Source organism: Canis aureus, chromosome 26 (assembly GCF_053574225.1).
Source record: "Canis aureus isolate CA01 chromosome 26, VMU_Caureus_v.1.0, whole genome shotgun sequence".
Taxonomy (NCBI): Eukaryota; Metazoa; Chordata; class Mammalia; order Carnivora; family Canidae; genus Canis; species Canis aureus.
In genome coordinates, this window is record NC_135636.1 from 44,234,822 (window position 1) to 44,251,230 (window position 16,409).

The window sequence follows — 16,409 nt, forward strand, 5'->3', positions numbered from 1 at the left end:
TCATCCTCAGATTAAATTGAACATTTAAAATACATTTATGTCCCTAATAGAGAAAATTATTCCCCATGACGTTATTGGGAATGACCAACATCGTCATTTGTAACTGGCACCCACGCCCCATTGGATGAATGTGAAAGTACACACAGGTGACTTGAGTTGAAAGGCTGAATGTTGAATATTACAGCCTCTTGGAGCATTCATCTCTGAGGACATCTGCTATCAAAGTCTAAAAGTTCCCCTAGAAAGAGGAGAATGTTTTTGGCATATGCCAGTACTTCTCAACTGAGGGTGATGTTATTCCCTTCCTCCATCCTCCCATCCCCTCCTGGGGCCATTTGGCAATGTTCGGAGACATCATTGATTGCCATAGCTAGGGGAAGGGTGCTACTGTCACCCAGTGGGGGAGAGACCAGGGATGCCACTGAACATCCTACAATGTTCAGAAGTGCCCCCCAACAGAGACTGCTCTGGCCCAAAATGTTGATGGTGCTCAGATGGACAAAGGCTGACACATGCCAAGCCAAGGGGATGCCGCTGTGAATTAACATCACGCACGTGGTGAGCTACCTGCAAAGCTGGCCAAGAGGGTGATTTCCTTGCACTTCCATCCTCACCAGATCGGCTGGCATCCTACAGAACTGCTGCTGCATTTCAGCCTGGAACCAATCTCCCTCTGAGCCCCTTTGCAGGAAATTCATAGCCTCTGGACATGTGGGAACCAGTGATGTTCTCCTGAAGGAAAACTATGTGCTCGAAGCTATCATTTCAAGAGATTTCATTTAAAAGAGAGTTCTAAAAAAAAAAAAAAAATGCAGTCGGGTACAAAATGTCCTGCATTTATTTCCTCTCCAGCTGTTTCCCGGGATCTGCTAGTCAGACAAGCTAGGGTGGAAAGAAGTGGCAATGCAGACAGAATGTGCTCCTTACCCTCATGGGTCTTATGATCTAGGCCAGGGGATGGTAAACTTTATTGTAAAGGGCCTGATTGTAAAAATTTTAGACTGGTGGGCCACATGCTTTCTCTCTCTACTCCTCAACTGCACAGCTGGAGCACAAATGCAGCCGTAGATGACACATAAACACATGGATGTGTCTGTGTCCCAATAAACCTTTATTTACCGAAACCGGCCACCATCCCGATCTCTGGTCTGTGTTAGTGAGATAGACATCATTCAGATAAATACTTGGTTACTCATATTTTTTCCATCTGTTTTGTATTCTATTCCCCTGGGCTTTTTGCATGAGACTTCCTTTGTGATATTCAGATCTCAGTGTAAATGTCACCTTCTCAAAGAACCCTCCTTAACCACAATCGGAATTGTCCCTCCATTGGTTTTCTGTCACTCCATCCTGCATTATGAGCTTCAAATCATCATGTTTATGTATTTGTTATATTTTTTCTTTCCTTGAGGAAAAAAAAAACAAACAAACAGGGATCTGATCTGTCTTTATATCTTTATCCCTACCTCGTGAGACAGAGCCTGGCACATAGCAGGTCACACATGTGAACACACACACACACACACACACACACACTTACGCACACACACGGCCTGTAAAGGAAACTTATAAGAACATAGTTAATGGTAAGATTTTAAACTAGTTCTGGGGGGGTGAGTGGGGTCGATTTGAGGCTTGGTTCCTATATGGTTGAAGTAATGACTAACACTGGTAGTGAACACTAAATGATGAATATTATGTACCAGGCAATATTTTAACCATTTTTGTGTATTAACCATTTTATGAAGAATGACTATTATCCCATTTTATAGATGAGAAGAGAACTGGGAGATGAGCCACCTGAGTGAGGATACTAGTAAAGTCTGGGATGACTACCCAGGGAGTGTAAGTCTTGCTCTTCAACACTGTAATGGGCTACTTCCACTATATCCCTCAATGACCAAAAATATAAAAAATTAAATTCTAAGAATAAAGCAAAAAGCAAAATCCTGATTATACTAAAAAGGTTGATTATGTTTGGTTGTATTCTACTATATCAGAGAAAAGAATATAGTAAAACTACCAAGTTTCTTTTTTTTAAAAAAAGATTTTATAAAAAAAAAAGATTTTATTTATTTATTAATGAGAAACACAGACAGGTAGAGACACAGGCAGTGGGAGAAGCAGGCTCCCTGTAGGGAGCCTGATGTGGGACTCGATCTCAGGACCCTGTGATCACGACCTGAGCAAAAGGTAGATGCTCAACCACTGAGCCCCCCAGGTGCCCCACACTAGCAAAATATCTATATATGAGTTTCCCTGCCCCCTTGGATTGGCTTTGGGAAATTAGGGTCCTGAGTCTATATGTGCCCACTGGAAATCAAGCATAGTGAGCTTCACGCTGTGGGGGAGGGGCCATTGGCACCCTTCTGCGTGGGGCTGGTTTTGGGGCAGGGGCAACAAGCCTCCACCTGGCAGGGCAGCCGGGGCTCCTTCAAGTGAGGACTGGATTTAGTGAGAATGTGGCTTTACCAGGCAGCATCACAAATGCATCATGTATTTGTTGCCAAGAAATCATCATTGCCAATTACATGCATGTGATACAAGACCTCATCCCTGACTTTTTTTTTTTCCTCATCCCTGACTTAAAGAGCGTTCAAACCAGGAAAGGAGTGAAAACGAGCTGCCTCAAGGTGTAGCAAGGGAAAAGCAAGATGGGGGAGGAGACTCAGAGCTAACAGGACAGGCGCATCTGTCAGCAAATGTGGCCAGACCATGACTTTGTGAGAAGCAATGTGGCATCAGGAGATGATCTTGCAGGACCTGAATGCCCCTCCTGAGGTGCCATCTGGATGAGCCCTGGGGGATCGCATCTAGTCTTCGTACTCATAATAATAACTGAGCGCTCACTTGTCCCAGGTGTTTCCCAGGTATAGTCTCTCTGTGTCCTCACAACCAGTGTACTGTTATTATCCCCATTTCCTAGATGAGAAAACTGAGGTTCATAGCAGTTCAATAATTTTTCCAAAAATCACACAAGAGAGCAATGATCATAGCCCAGGCAGATCTGCCTCCAGGTCCAGGCTCGTCACCGCTGTTGCTAGTACAACCCCAAGCTGGCTTCATGCTCACTTTGTAGATGGAGAAAACAAGGTTTGGAGAAAGACAATGACTTCTCTGAGATTTGAGCCCAGATGTGAGCCCTTGTCTTTCTGGTAGAGAAGCCCATGCTCTGGTCATTATCCTAGGACAGTAGCTGTGGCCCTAGGTCCACGTGACAAGGTATCTCTCTCTAAATTAACCTCTCTGAAAAGAAGTGATGGGAACTGGTCTGGGTTGGTTGGGTTTGAGAAGGAGAGGGGTACAGATAGACCTTGTTGGATAGATCCAACAAGATGTGAAGATGCCTGGATATGGACAAGGAGGCACATAGGAAAAGGGGGTTTTGCCAGGGAGCACTTTGTACCTTGGAAATGGTATTTTTGCAGAGATGAAGGAAAAGAGTGGAATGGTTTGAAGAATAAGGCAATTTTAGTAGCATTGTTGTTCGTCATAAATAATTTCAAGCCAGCCTCTGCCTCCCCAGGACCAGCTAGTAACTTCTGGGCGGCTGTCCCTCTCCTGGTGACAGGTCATACACAGTATTTCAAGTCCGAGGGCGTAATATTTGATCACAAACCCTGACCTCTAGTCTTGAAGACATATGCTCTGAATTTTAAAAGCCTTCTTCCGGAAATATTTAAAGCCAACCATTTCATTAAATGAGTCCCAGATATCCAGACAGTGTGACTGGGATAATATGGAATTATTTATGAAGATGACTTGTTCTGAGAAGATTATTGTGCTAAAGAGATGGAAATCCCACCTTTTCTCCCCATTCACTCACTGTGATTAGAGCCGATATATTTCAGATGTAGTGGAGAGGGATAAAAGGCAAAGTGGATTTGGGGCCACAGCTACCCTGCCGTCCACACAAATCGGGTGATGGGGCTTGTGGTTGCTTTTACGTGGGATCCAGCTTTGCTCCGGCAGCAGGACATTCTCATCTTGTGATGCATTTTTGGATTTAAACCGACTTGGTTCATCTTGCATAACTCAGAGCTCTTTTATTTGGGGCTGTTTAATTCTTTTTTTTTTTTTAATAATCTCTCACCCAATGTGGGGCTTGAATTCATGACCCCCAGATCAAGAGTCTCATGCTGTACCAACTGAGACACCAGGTACCCCTGGGCTGCTTAATTCTTATCATTTATTTGGATGGAATTTTTAGGCATGTAAGCTTAAATAATGCTCACATGGATCAGGACAGAATCCGTTTTGTTTTCTGTACCCAGAACTCTCTTTAATCTTACCTTGAAACTTGAAAGGTTTGATCAGTAGTGCCTCACGCTGATGTTGGAATTAAAATATTCATTTATATTTACTGACTTTCCAGGCCTTAGAAGATCTGGCCCCTGGCTACCACTCCAGCTTCATCTTGTCTTTCTCTCTTGTTCTCTCTGGGTTCCAGCCACATGACCTTTCCATTTCTTTAAAAGTGAAACTCCTTTCTGCATATTCCCCTTCTGGGGGCTGGGATACTCTTTCTTCCTGCCTCAACCTGATCTGTCCCAGATAATCTTTTTGGGGACAGCTTAATGTTACCTCCTCCAGGAAGCCCTCCGTGACATCTTCCCTTTCCCCAAAGCTGGATCACTTTCTCCTGTCATATATTGTCACTGCCCTGGCTTCTTCTCTTCTGTTGAACTTATATCAATTAAAACTAAGTATGGGTATTTGTGCTATTATTTATGAATATTTATTTTCCTAACGGGCTACAAGCTCCCTATAAGCAAGTTGTCCATAGTATCTCACGGCCTACAACAGTGCTTGGCACATTATAGTTGCTCAATTATGATTTGGGAATGTTACAGAAAGGCAGCTCAAGGTCTTCAGAGTCCAAACTCTGAATTCTGATACTTAATTCTGAAGCTTATATAAAATCTCCACATTATTTTATGCAAGCATATCTTCTATCATTTTTCTCAATCTTAAAAAAAATGAGTTTAATCAAATGATCTGAAACCTATTGAGATTCTCCTCTATTGCATAAAATCTGTTCATTAAAAGCATAATATGCCATTAAAAATCAGAAAAAATTAATTATGGCAACATTACCCAAAGTGTGCTTTGTGGAGCGCTAGTTTTATTGGATGTTAGGGGAAAGAGAATCACATGATCAAGGGCAATTGGGAAATTAAACCAAAAAAAGTTAAATTTTGTTTGTTTAAGGGAAAGACTTCTAGTGCCTTAAATATGCTAATGTGCATTGTTACAGCTAAAGAGGAAGGTTTAAAATGAAGTGTTTTTACAACATGTTTGACCACAGAGAATCACCTGGTCATAGACCATGTCTCATACATGGTGATGTGCATACGGAGAAGCATGTCAATATTTCATGTTTATAACTACTTTATGAGAAGGAACTGCATTGATCTTTTGGAGAAACTCTACTGCTCCCACAAACCGAATTTTAGAAATGGTGTCCCCTTCCTTGCATTGGCAAACAACTCCCAATTAAGCGCCAGCTCTGTTTTATGGTTTGAACATCAATAACTCTCCTTAGAATGGAGGCCTGGAGTTCCCATTGTCACATTCCACATCAAGCTCTCATTGGGAGTGGGGAAGGGCAGTGAGCTTAGGGATATTTAAGAAGTGAAATTAGTGTTTCAAATGACACTATTGATGGGGGAATAGAAGCAAGGAGAAGCAATATTCCTATCTGGGAAAATAATCAGACTCTGAAATATAGCCTCAAAATTGACAATTGAGAAAAACTTGCAGGAGTTAGCTTCTAGCAGGAGACAGATAATTCAGAAGATCAAATTGAGAGCTTATGTTACCATGGGTTCTGATAAAAAAATAAATAACTTCAAAAGAGTTCATGCCTGAAACCCACAAGAATATGGGCTCTGCCCATATGTACTTGTCAACCACCTTGTGAATAACATTTTTGTTATATTTAATGACTATAGGGCGGAACTCATGAATTTGATGGTAAACAGGGTAGTTTTGTAGCCTCGGGTAGTTTTAGCCATCTGAGCAGAAAGGGGGAATATTTAGGGTAGAGAAAGGACATGAATTTTATAATAAAAATAGCTGGAGAGTTCAGTGGATGGGGTTTAAGTATCTCCGTGGAATACAGAGTTAAACAGATTTACCATATGTTCCCTTCAGGAGCATTTGAAAAATGAAGACCAAATGTGTTTTATAGAATGATGTTCTTCATAATGCAGATAGCCACTGATTTGAAGCTGCAGCTAAAATAAATATGATACCTTTTGAGTGCTATTCGCAGACACTAGTGACCTATCAATTTTCCTATCTCGGGAAAAGAGAACCGGAGGATGACAGCTCCCTCCCAGAAGAGTGGTTGATATACGTTAAGTGGCTACATCTCTGCTTCTGATTATTAATTGTGGCTAATATAGAGCAAGCAGATGTCCCCAGACTATGCAGACGCTCCTTGGAACAGAGAGGTCTTTGGGCATCAAGGAAAGAAGCTCCGGGTCTGGGTTTCTGGCTGCAGTGAGATACCTTGAGGCTAAACATGCTTAAGCTTCAGAGACTCACATTTCAGGCCCTGGGAAGGGTCCTTCTAATGTGTTGTCATGGTGATGTGTATCTCTAACATCTGTGCAAGTAAAATGTTTGAGGCACAATTGGTTCAGATGCTGTCTTTTCCTCTCCACCTTTCCCTCAACCATACTTACCGTTGAGTTGAGTGGCATCGCAATGACCATTGGCATTTTAAGGTCTGGTTATAGGACATTTATTTGGAGGACAGACTTCTTTGGGGTTTGATAGGATATATTTATGTGCTCCTCCGTCGCCTCATTTATAGTCAAGGCCCTGCTAGTATCCTGGTTTGGAATGACTTCTAGAAACAGTCCTACACCCACTGTGTCAATGAAACCACGCTGTGGTAGAAAGGTGCAAGGTCAACGGCAGCCCTGTGATGTGAATATATCCTATGGTGTCTGCAGCTCCAGTGGTCAGTAGAAGAGAGACATGGTTATGAATGTAAGGAGTCACAAGCCAGTCTGGAAAATTCTCCTGAGCATTAGATATGTACATGAGTCAGTGGAGGATCTGACTCTCGTTGGTAGTCCAATTGGAAGTTCTGTTGTCTCGGGAGTATACTCACTCACGCAGTAGATACAATTATAAATGCATCATACACTATTTTTTATTTTCTCTCAGAAATTAAAGAAGGACTATTTATAATGCCAACTGTTTAAATTTCTTGCTAATAGGACACAGAATACCAGCATAGATGAGATACCATAAAATTCGCAATACATGTAAAATAAGGATGTCAGTGACAAACTGGGAACTGGAGGTTGTTAATTCAAAGAGTGTTTCAGGTCTGTCGTTACAGGAAAAACTTGGAATTTCCCTGAGACCCTACAGCTCACGTAGGAAAGAAATTTGATGGAGGCTTCCCCCAAATTGATAACCATCCTAAAAATGTATACGACATTACCACTAATGAGTTATAAACCTCACATAAACATTTATAAACTACCAATAATAGAAAAGGTTCTGATCAGCCATGCTGGGGAAGGACTAAGTTATTTTTCTCTTTTCTCTATAGAAAGATATTTTATAAAATCTCCGTCATGACAGGACAGAGAGTGTGACACAAAAAAATATAGAAAAAATATTTTAGAGATGTCAGGTGGCTAATAAAAGACTGAATTGTTTTTCTAGATTTTGCAGTATGTGTTAGAAGTTTGTTAGCTTTTTAAAATTTATAATTTGGCTCCATTTGTTTTCTCATTTCAAATAAATATTCACTTTCTTATCTAATTTTGTATCGGTAATTTGGATTTCTTTTTTTTTTAATTTTTATTTATTTATGATAGTCACACACACAGAGAGAGAGAGAGAGAGAGGCAGAGACATAGGCAGAGGAAGAAGCAGGCTCCATGCACCGGGAGCCCGATGTGGGATTCGATCCCGGGTCTCCAGGATCGCGCCCTGGGCCAAAGGCAGACACCAAACCGCTGCGCCACCCAGGGATCCCCTTGGATTTCTTTTTTAAAGGAGAATCCAAATTGAGTAAGTATTAGGATCAGCAAAAACCTAAACTAACCCCCATGGCCATGTGAAACTGACTGGCCATATTGGCCTCCATTCCCTCACCTGTAAAATGGGCAGTAGTAACATCAGCAGAGTGGTTGTGAAGAGATCATCAAGAGGCTAAAGCATCCAAAAGAGCTTATATAACAAAATTCATGAACCCAAGGTCTGCAAACACTGGGAACCAGACCTAAGGTGCCAGGTCTACCCATGTCCTCATCCAGCTGCTCCACGCCAATGGAGAACTTGCTGTGACATCTGTACGGTTGTCCCAGCATTAGCCCAACACAGGGGGCCGATCTTCAGGATCTTAGCAAGTTGCATTAGCAAAGGTGGGGAGACAATTCTTTGGTCTGCAAGTTCTTCTTTCCTCTCCTTGCCCCACCTTGTATTTTTCTGAGAAATAGAAGGGAATGAGGCAGATGTTACCCTCCTGGCTGCTTCAGTGGTTTCTTCTGGAAAGCACCATCATGGAAGATAAAGGTTTGTATGGCAATATTAAAAGCAGTCCCAGCATGCAGATGCTGGTTGTGTGGGTGTCAAGAGGCAGAGTGCAGAGCACCTATGTTATTGCCAGTGCAAATATGGCAGGCCTGGCTCTGGAGCCAGCCATCATGGAAGCAGCTTCTTAATCAAGAATCAAAAAGTGGTTTTTAAGCCAATAGGTGTACAGTGGCAGCTTCCTGATTCTCCATATTCCTGATGTCTGCAAGCCAGTTCTTCAGTGCAGTTCCAGAAGTCTAGAGGGTGACCCTCCATTCCGCCAACAATTGCTATGTACCTCAATGTATTAATATTTTGTGTGCCTGTCTCTGGACTCATATAGGATGACATGCAGAAAGTTCGAATGTGGTGCACCTAGCTTTTCCCTACCGTAGTGACAAGTGGAGAGAATCAGAAAGCTATTTCCATCCAAATATGGCCTGGAGATGGCAGGGGATTGCTGATAGGGCCTTGCATTTTGTGGTGAGGAGAGGTAATTTTAACTTTCATGATCAAGACTAACAAAGGACATATCATCACATAACCATATAGATAAGTCACAACGACCCAGGGGGTGATTAGAAACCCAATCTCTGGAATTTAAGTCTCAACCTCAAGGAAAGGGAGGAGGCGGGACCCTAAATCAATTAAGTTTCCATCACCTGGGGGAAAAAAGTCTTGACAATGAAATTAAGTTTAGAGATAGAAAAATAAATGTTGCAGTCCTGAGTGTATGCATGGCCATCAACCCTCTGTAGGATAAAAACCATACGTTGAGTGTTAACACCTGCCAGTCACCATGCTTTGCATGCCTTAAATTCGATCATTCCCCTTGCTTCTCACAGAGATCTGCTAAGGTGGGGCTACTGTTATTTCCATTTAACACCTCAGGAAGGGAGCTGTAATGTAGGTAGGTTACCTGATGACCCACAGCTAATAAGGTGCCTAGTGAGAATTCAGACTTAGGATCTGCATAGTGAGCAATAAGGAGAACACTTCAGGTGGAAGAGAAGAAGAATCGTAAGAATTCAATCGTAAGAAAACGATTTGGAGAACGCAGGGGAGTCAGTTGTTCTTGAATGGTCATGGACAATATGATCCTGGTGCAGGGGGAAGGATGCTGAACTCTCTAAGAGAATCAGTAAGTGAGAAAACACACATTTTTTGTCTGAATGGGTATGGGGTGGCCCTCTGGTCCTATTCCCCCAGGGGTTAGGATGGCTGTTGAGCAGATCCCTTTGTTCTTAGTTCCTCTGAAGAGTCCAGAGTGAGCAGGACTGTCCAGGAGCAAATGGGTCCACCTCACATCCACCTGTTTTTGTTTTTGTTTTTTTTTTTGGACATCAGAGCTCAGAAAGATACCCTTCAAATGACAGCAGAGAAAAATGGGGCATTTGTCCCTTTCATGAGCCGCAAGTAGATGCAGTTAAAGAAATTTGCCTCCAAGTGGGTGCCCAGAGTGGCTACTGCACTACGGTGGCTGCAGGGAAGCCACAAACAGAATGAGGGTGAGGTCCCTCGTGTCATCCTTCCTACTTCTGGGTCGTGCCCATGAAAGGCCCTGGGCTCAGCTGTCACTTCCTCCCTTTCTCGTGCCCCCACAGCCCATGCTTCACTCACTGTCCCACAGATTTGTTCATTTGCTCCTTCTCACTTTCTCTGTGAGAGTCTGAGCAGCGCTGTGTAGGAGACCACAGGCTCTATCTGGATTCAAACTCCGATTCAAACACTTACTGGTTATCCAACCTTGGGCGAGGATTACCCCTCTCTGTACCTCAGCTTCCATGTCCTCACCTAGAAAAGGGGATGGTTTTTACTCATGGAGCTCTTATGAAGAGTCCATGGATTTAATACAGGCCAAGTGCTTAGAACAATGCCTGGAACATAGTAAAAGCTTACAAAACCTTACGGATTCCCCACCCCCAGCTTCATTTTCAAACCATGTGTTCCCAAGCCTCCTAATTTCATGATTTTTGCCATGTCCAGCACCTTCTGTAATAATACTGTATTTGCTTAATATTCTTTTTAACTTAAATTGTCCTAAGTCATAATATCAATAATACAAAGGATTAATGTACAGGTTAATTTTTTTCTAACATCTTTTTCTTTGTTCCATAGCAACTAAAATTGAAAGGTTAGTTTATGTATTCCTAAAAATTATCTTGTGTACCACCCATGGGGATGGGCACTACCCTTTAGGAAATAGTTGAGTAAATAGTTGTTTTTTCACATTGACGTCTTTTATGAACTCACTAATTTACTAATTCGCCTAGTTATTCATTCAATTACTGAGTCATTCATGACCGGAATTGTTTACAACAGCCATTTACTGAGTACATTTGTGGGCTCAGGTCCTGTGCTGGACACCGAAGAGAGGCAGATACCTCCCACGTCAGCTCCCCTGGGGAGCTGGCAATCCAACGAGGGAAGGAGCCAACCACACAAACAAGCAATTGCAGCACAGTATTATAACACCTAAGAGATGTACAGGAGAAGGGATGGGGGCCTGGGGGAGTCAAGGTTCCTGCAGCCAGATGATTCTCCAAGGACACAAACTCAGCCTCCTTGCTCCTGCCAACAACAGTGGTCATGATGCAATTTCTGGTTGTTGTCAAGTGGTGCAAATGTCAGCAAGGAAGAGCTTCGGTGAGGGGTTAGACAACAAAGAAAATGCAGGTGGAAAGGATTCTGGCTAAAAATGAGGATGCTTCAGTCAGTCCATCTGTCCTTCCTTCCTTCCTTCCTTCCTTCCTTCCTTCCTTCCCTCCTTCCACATACTTATTGAGCACCTGCTATGTGCCTGACCCTGAGAACATAGTCTCTACCTTCATGGATTTGAAAGCTCCTACGGGGATCAGATGTTATGATATGAACAATCATACAGAGAACAATTATAATTGTGACAATTGCCAGGGAGAGCTTGGATTGGGTTATGAGAGCATCTAGAAAACTCAAAGTTGGCATCCCTGGGTGGCTGGGTAGTTTAGCGCCTGCCTTTGGCCCAGGGCATGATCCTGGAGTCCCAGGATCGAGTCCCACATCGGGCTCCCTGATCCCTGCATGGAGCCTGCTTCTCCCTCTGCCTGTGTCTCTGCCTCTGTGTGTGTGTGTGTGTGTGTGTGTGTGTGTGTGTCTCATGAATAAATAAATAAAATCTAAAAACTCAAAGTAGACTAGAGAGTTAACAGTGTCAACTCTGAGAAAGTGAAATGTAAGAGAAGGAAGAGCCACAGAATGAGGTGGAACCAGCTGAGGTGTGGATTTGGAGACAGTAGCAGGGGAAAAGCTGTGTTACAAGCAGAGGCATCTCCGCGTGCCGGAGGACTAGAGGTGGAATGAGATCTGTGGCTTTGAGGAATGCAGAGACTTCCTCTTTGCTGGATGTCAATGAAAGATCTAGAAGGAGGGAAGCAGGAGGTGAGGCTGGGGGGCACAGGATATTCAAGATCCCCTGGGACGTTGTGGGCAATGTATTGCGCATCTGTATCCTCAACGTAAGGAGAGAAAGTGCACAGATTTTGGGCGGGGGAGCTCCCAATTCCATTTACACTGGGAAACTCTCACTCTCAACTGCAGTGTGGCAAGTGCATTGGCCGGGGCATGCACTTGGGCTGTGTGCTCGGATCAAGGGTAGGCAAAGTGAAAAAGAAAAGTGTTCACGGTGATGCAGCAGGGTAGAAAAAAATCCCACCCGATTCCCTAAATGAATTAATTGCCAAGGTGCTCCCCTGGGGACCCAGTGGGGTGAGGACACTGTGGAAACCAATGTCACGGTAATATTTAAAGTTCCCTTTGAACTCCATGCTGCGGGAAGAGCATGGGCTTCGGAGCAATGCAGACGGAGCCTCACACCCTGCCTCTGTGTGTCTGGCTGTTTGACCTCAGCCTCCCGATCCCACATTTCATCCTGTACAGAATGGACATAATGACAGTACTGCCCTCATTGCCCCATTGTAAGGCTTAGACAAAGAATGCATGGAATTTCTGACGCCTAGTAGGTGCTCAGTAAAGCAGAGCAGGTGTGCGGCCTCACATTCTGTTTTCTGTAGGTGCTGAAGGGAATCCAGGTTTCATATCGGTTTACGATGGATTCTGGAGAAACAGCCATACCGTAAAAGTGTTCCTTCTGATATGCAGCACATTATAGTAAATGGCATTATTCATGGATGTGTCAAAGCCATAAAATAGGAGATTTTGAGGCGATCACAGCTGTGAATGATTAATATTTTCATCCCAGGATGCCACGGAGGTAGCAAGGCTATGTTAATTATTACATGCCTGAGCCTCGTACTGTGGGCTTCCTCCCCAAGTGCCTGTTAATTTGCTCATATGCTGTGCAGCGAATGGGACTAGAGAACTCTCCCCTCGGAAAACAGTGGATCTCCGGCAGTCTTCCTGTCCCCGGTAACTGCTTTATACTTGTGCAGGAGGGAAAGAAAAAAATCCCCCAATCCAACAACAGTGATGGGGTTTTAGCAGAAATGCTAAAGAAACACTTTATCAAAGATGGCTCTGAGCTTTCCTTTTTGTTTGCAATCTACTTTTTTTCTTAAATTTCTCTTGAAAATTTTAAAGGCACTGGAATCATGAATACCCCATCCACAAACACTATCATCTCTTAAATTGTTTTCCATCGGTATTAAATTTTAAATTTCTTGGGCCATGTCCCTATTATTATTTAAAATGTATTTTCACATCTATGGACTGTTACCTCTTGCACTTTGGATGCAAAGAAAGCAATCCTACCTCCGTGTAAATATTTGTTTAGCCTTCAGTGTTGTAGCTCTTTATTTTGAGGATGTTGGTCTCATACCTTTACCTCTACGACCCCTTATAAAAATAGAGGTAGATTGTTAAAAATTAAAGAAAGAAAAGAGGGCCAAGAGCTGTGCGCTCATCCCCGAGGTGAACGTGTGAGTTTCTCTAAACCCTAGTGTGCTCTTACACAACCGAAACCAATTCCTCCTGCAATTTCCGTAAATCTCTCTATTCATATGATTTCCCGAGGATCCGTCTCTGTTGAAAAATCTAGTTGAAGCCGCCTGGCAGTCTGAAAAGAGGAAGATCTATTAATTTCATCATTTGTATGAATCATGTCTAAATGATCTCAGCAGAGAAAATGTGTTACCCATTTAAATCTCATCATTACATATTATATAATAATTACTGCTAATTCTAGTTTGGATGGGCCATGCTTTGGCTTTCCATCCCCCCCCCCTTTTTTTTAAAGTGGAGGGTAGAGTGACCTCACCGAATCCAGCCCCTCCAGCCTCTGTGCCTTTTGCTTGCCTTCCTCGTTATGGACTTAATAGCATCAAGCGTCTAGCCAACTTAAAGTCTGTTTTGTGCTAGTAATTAGTATTCATTTTGTGAACGTGGAGCTCACCCCCAGCACCGAGAGGAGCCTCCTGTTAATCACCGCTGTGGCTTCCTCCCTCTGCCTCTGATCTGTCTGCCTCGTGCACCGTGTCCCCTACCTCATTTTTTTGCCCTTACCAGCCGCACGGGCACCTCCACTCCGCACCGTGTCAGAATTAGAGACTTTGGACAGATCTGTAATCACGCCGTCCTCATCAACCCTGTGCATGTTACTCATTTCACTTCCACATCCGAACCGCTAATATGCCTTAATTTCTCTCACTTTGTGAATATTTAATTCCTCCCTTTTCAACATCATTTTTAGGTTGTGTGAATCATTTTCAAAGCCTTTGCTCTCCCCCCCCCACCCCAACCCCACACTAGCATCTGCATATTTTATGAAATGGCACGGTTGAGTCTCGGAGGGCTCTTGATAAAAATGGAACTGGCAGCCTGCTCATTAGCTGTTTACCTGGAGCTGTGTGAGTCCCTGATAATGGCTCACTCCCATTTGGATCCGAATTGGGATTCGCTGACAAATAGCAACCAGCCGCCTTCTCAGGGACGGCGCCTGCCTCCCTGTGGCCTCCTCTCCTCTGATGTGGCTTGAGAGTTTCTGGGAAACTTGCTCCTGGGGGGCCTATCCGAGGGAACCTTACACCCTCACTTTGGAGGTGGTTCCATTCCCAAAGGGGGAATACAGCAAGGTAGCACCTCCACGCACAGGGAGATGCCCCTGAAAGGACACGGTCTGAAGGGTCAGGGTATTTGACCTTTGTGAGTTTTGCAGACTCCAGAAGCCAGTTCTCTGCTTTAACCAGGTGCCCAACAAGCCCCACTCCGTCTGGGCACTGGGGCTTCCTGGGGGCAGGCTGGTTTTCAAATCAGGAAGATTGCAGGCCAACGGGGCTGGGTTGGTCACCCTGGCTGTGACTCACTCTAGGGCTTGTGTGACGTTCCCGGCCTTGAATGTAACGGAGGTAGTGGAGGGATTGCAGAGGTGGGCCTTCTCTGGGTCTACCCTCCAAGCTGAGGGAGGGGCACAGACCACAGGCCTGTGGTCCGTGAGCTTAGCTGGAACACCTAACTACTTTTTATTGGATGATACCCTGCATTTAAAAATCGGGAGACTCACATATAAAAATTCAGAATGTTCACTTCTCTTGAAAAACCAGAGACATGGCAGTACTGTGTCCCCATTCTTTAGGGGAATGCTGGATTGGCTGGAGCTGGACAGTGACTGTCCCTTTAGGTGGGACACTTGCTTTCCGGTTTTGTAATCCTCCAGCTGGCTGCATTAAGCCTGTGTACCAATCCGATCTCAGTTCTCATTTGACTGTGCAACCCTGGATAAAACCGAGTGTTGGCTTTGCGGCAGGTTCAAGTCTCAGTTTTGTCCTCTCTGAGCTGGCTGCCTTTCAGCAGGATGATAAGTAAATATACTGGGTCTCAGTTTTCTCATCTGTAACTCGAGCGTAATAGAAGTATACCAGTATAATATGTTGTAAAAATTAAGTTAAATAATATACATATATTGAGAAAATGCATAGAAACAGTGTAACCATGCCCGGTACAAGTAAGCGTTCATTAAGAGGGCTTGTTCTTTTACGTCTTATTATCATTAGTTTTGTTTTTTATTTATTTATTTTTTGTTTTATGCTTTGTTTGTTTTTTTTTATTGGTGTTCAATTTACTAACATACAGAATAACACCCAGTGCCCGTCACCCATTCACTCCCACCCCCCGCCCTCCTCCCCTTCTACCACCCCTAGTTCGTTTCCCAGAGTTAGCAGTCTTTACCTTCTGTCTCCCTTTCTGATATTTCCCACCCATTTCTTCTCCCTTCCCTTATTTTCCCTTTCACTATTATTTATATTCCCCAAATGAATGAGAACATATAATGTTTGTCCTTCTCCGACTGACTTACTTCACTCAGCATAATACCCTCCAGTTCCATCCACGTTGAAGCAAATGGTGGGTATTTGTCATTTCTAATAGCTGAGTAATATTCCATTGTATACATAAACCACATCTTCTTTATCCATTCATATCATTAGTTTTATGGAAAAATAAACTGGAACCCAGAATTGCCTGGTGAACTACTTAGAATAGAAATAGAAACTGTGTGAATGAAAAAGAGTAAGAAGGACGTATTATCGGCGTTAAGTTATTTTTTTTAATGTCTGTAGGAACCAAATACTGAGGTGTACCCAAGCAGCTCCAGGTGACCACCTGCATCATTATAAAGATACCACTGACTGTGGCGCCGGAAACAGAACATTCCATTCTCCGCGTACAGGTAATCTTGTGTTCCTCCTTGCATTAGCAAATCCTCTAACACCTTTTTGAATTCAACAAACCTATACTTTTTATACAAAGTGAATTTCTTTGTAGTAGAATCTGTTTCCTAAAGATTTTCTCCTGTTGAAATGGTTTTATCCTATCGTAGCCTTGTGACACTGGGGATTTTATCACCAGGCAAAAATGATATACTATTAATACCT

General features: G+C 43.3%; 1 long non-coding RNA gene across 2 annotated transcripts in view; it reads left to right on the plus strand.

The window, feature by feature from the left end:
- LOC144298540 (uncharacterized) overlaps positions 1–16,409 on the plus strand; it is a 196,192-nt gene that overhangs the window by 77,435 nt on the left and 102,348 nt on the right. For both annotated transcript variants that reach the window (XR_013365470.1, XR_013365469.1), the window contains one exon: positions 16,095–16,204. This is a non-coding gene — a long non-coding RNA (uncharacterized LOC144298540). The remainder of the gene's footprint in view (positions 1–16,094; positions 16,205–16,409) is intronic.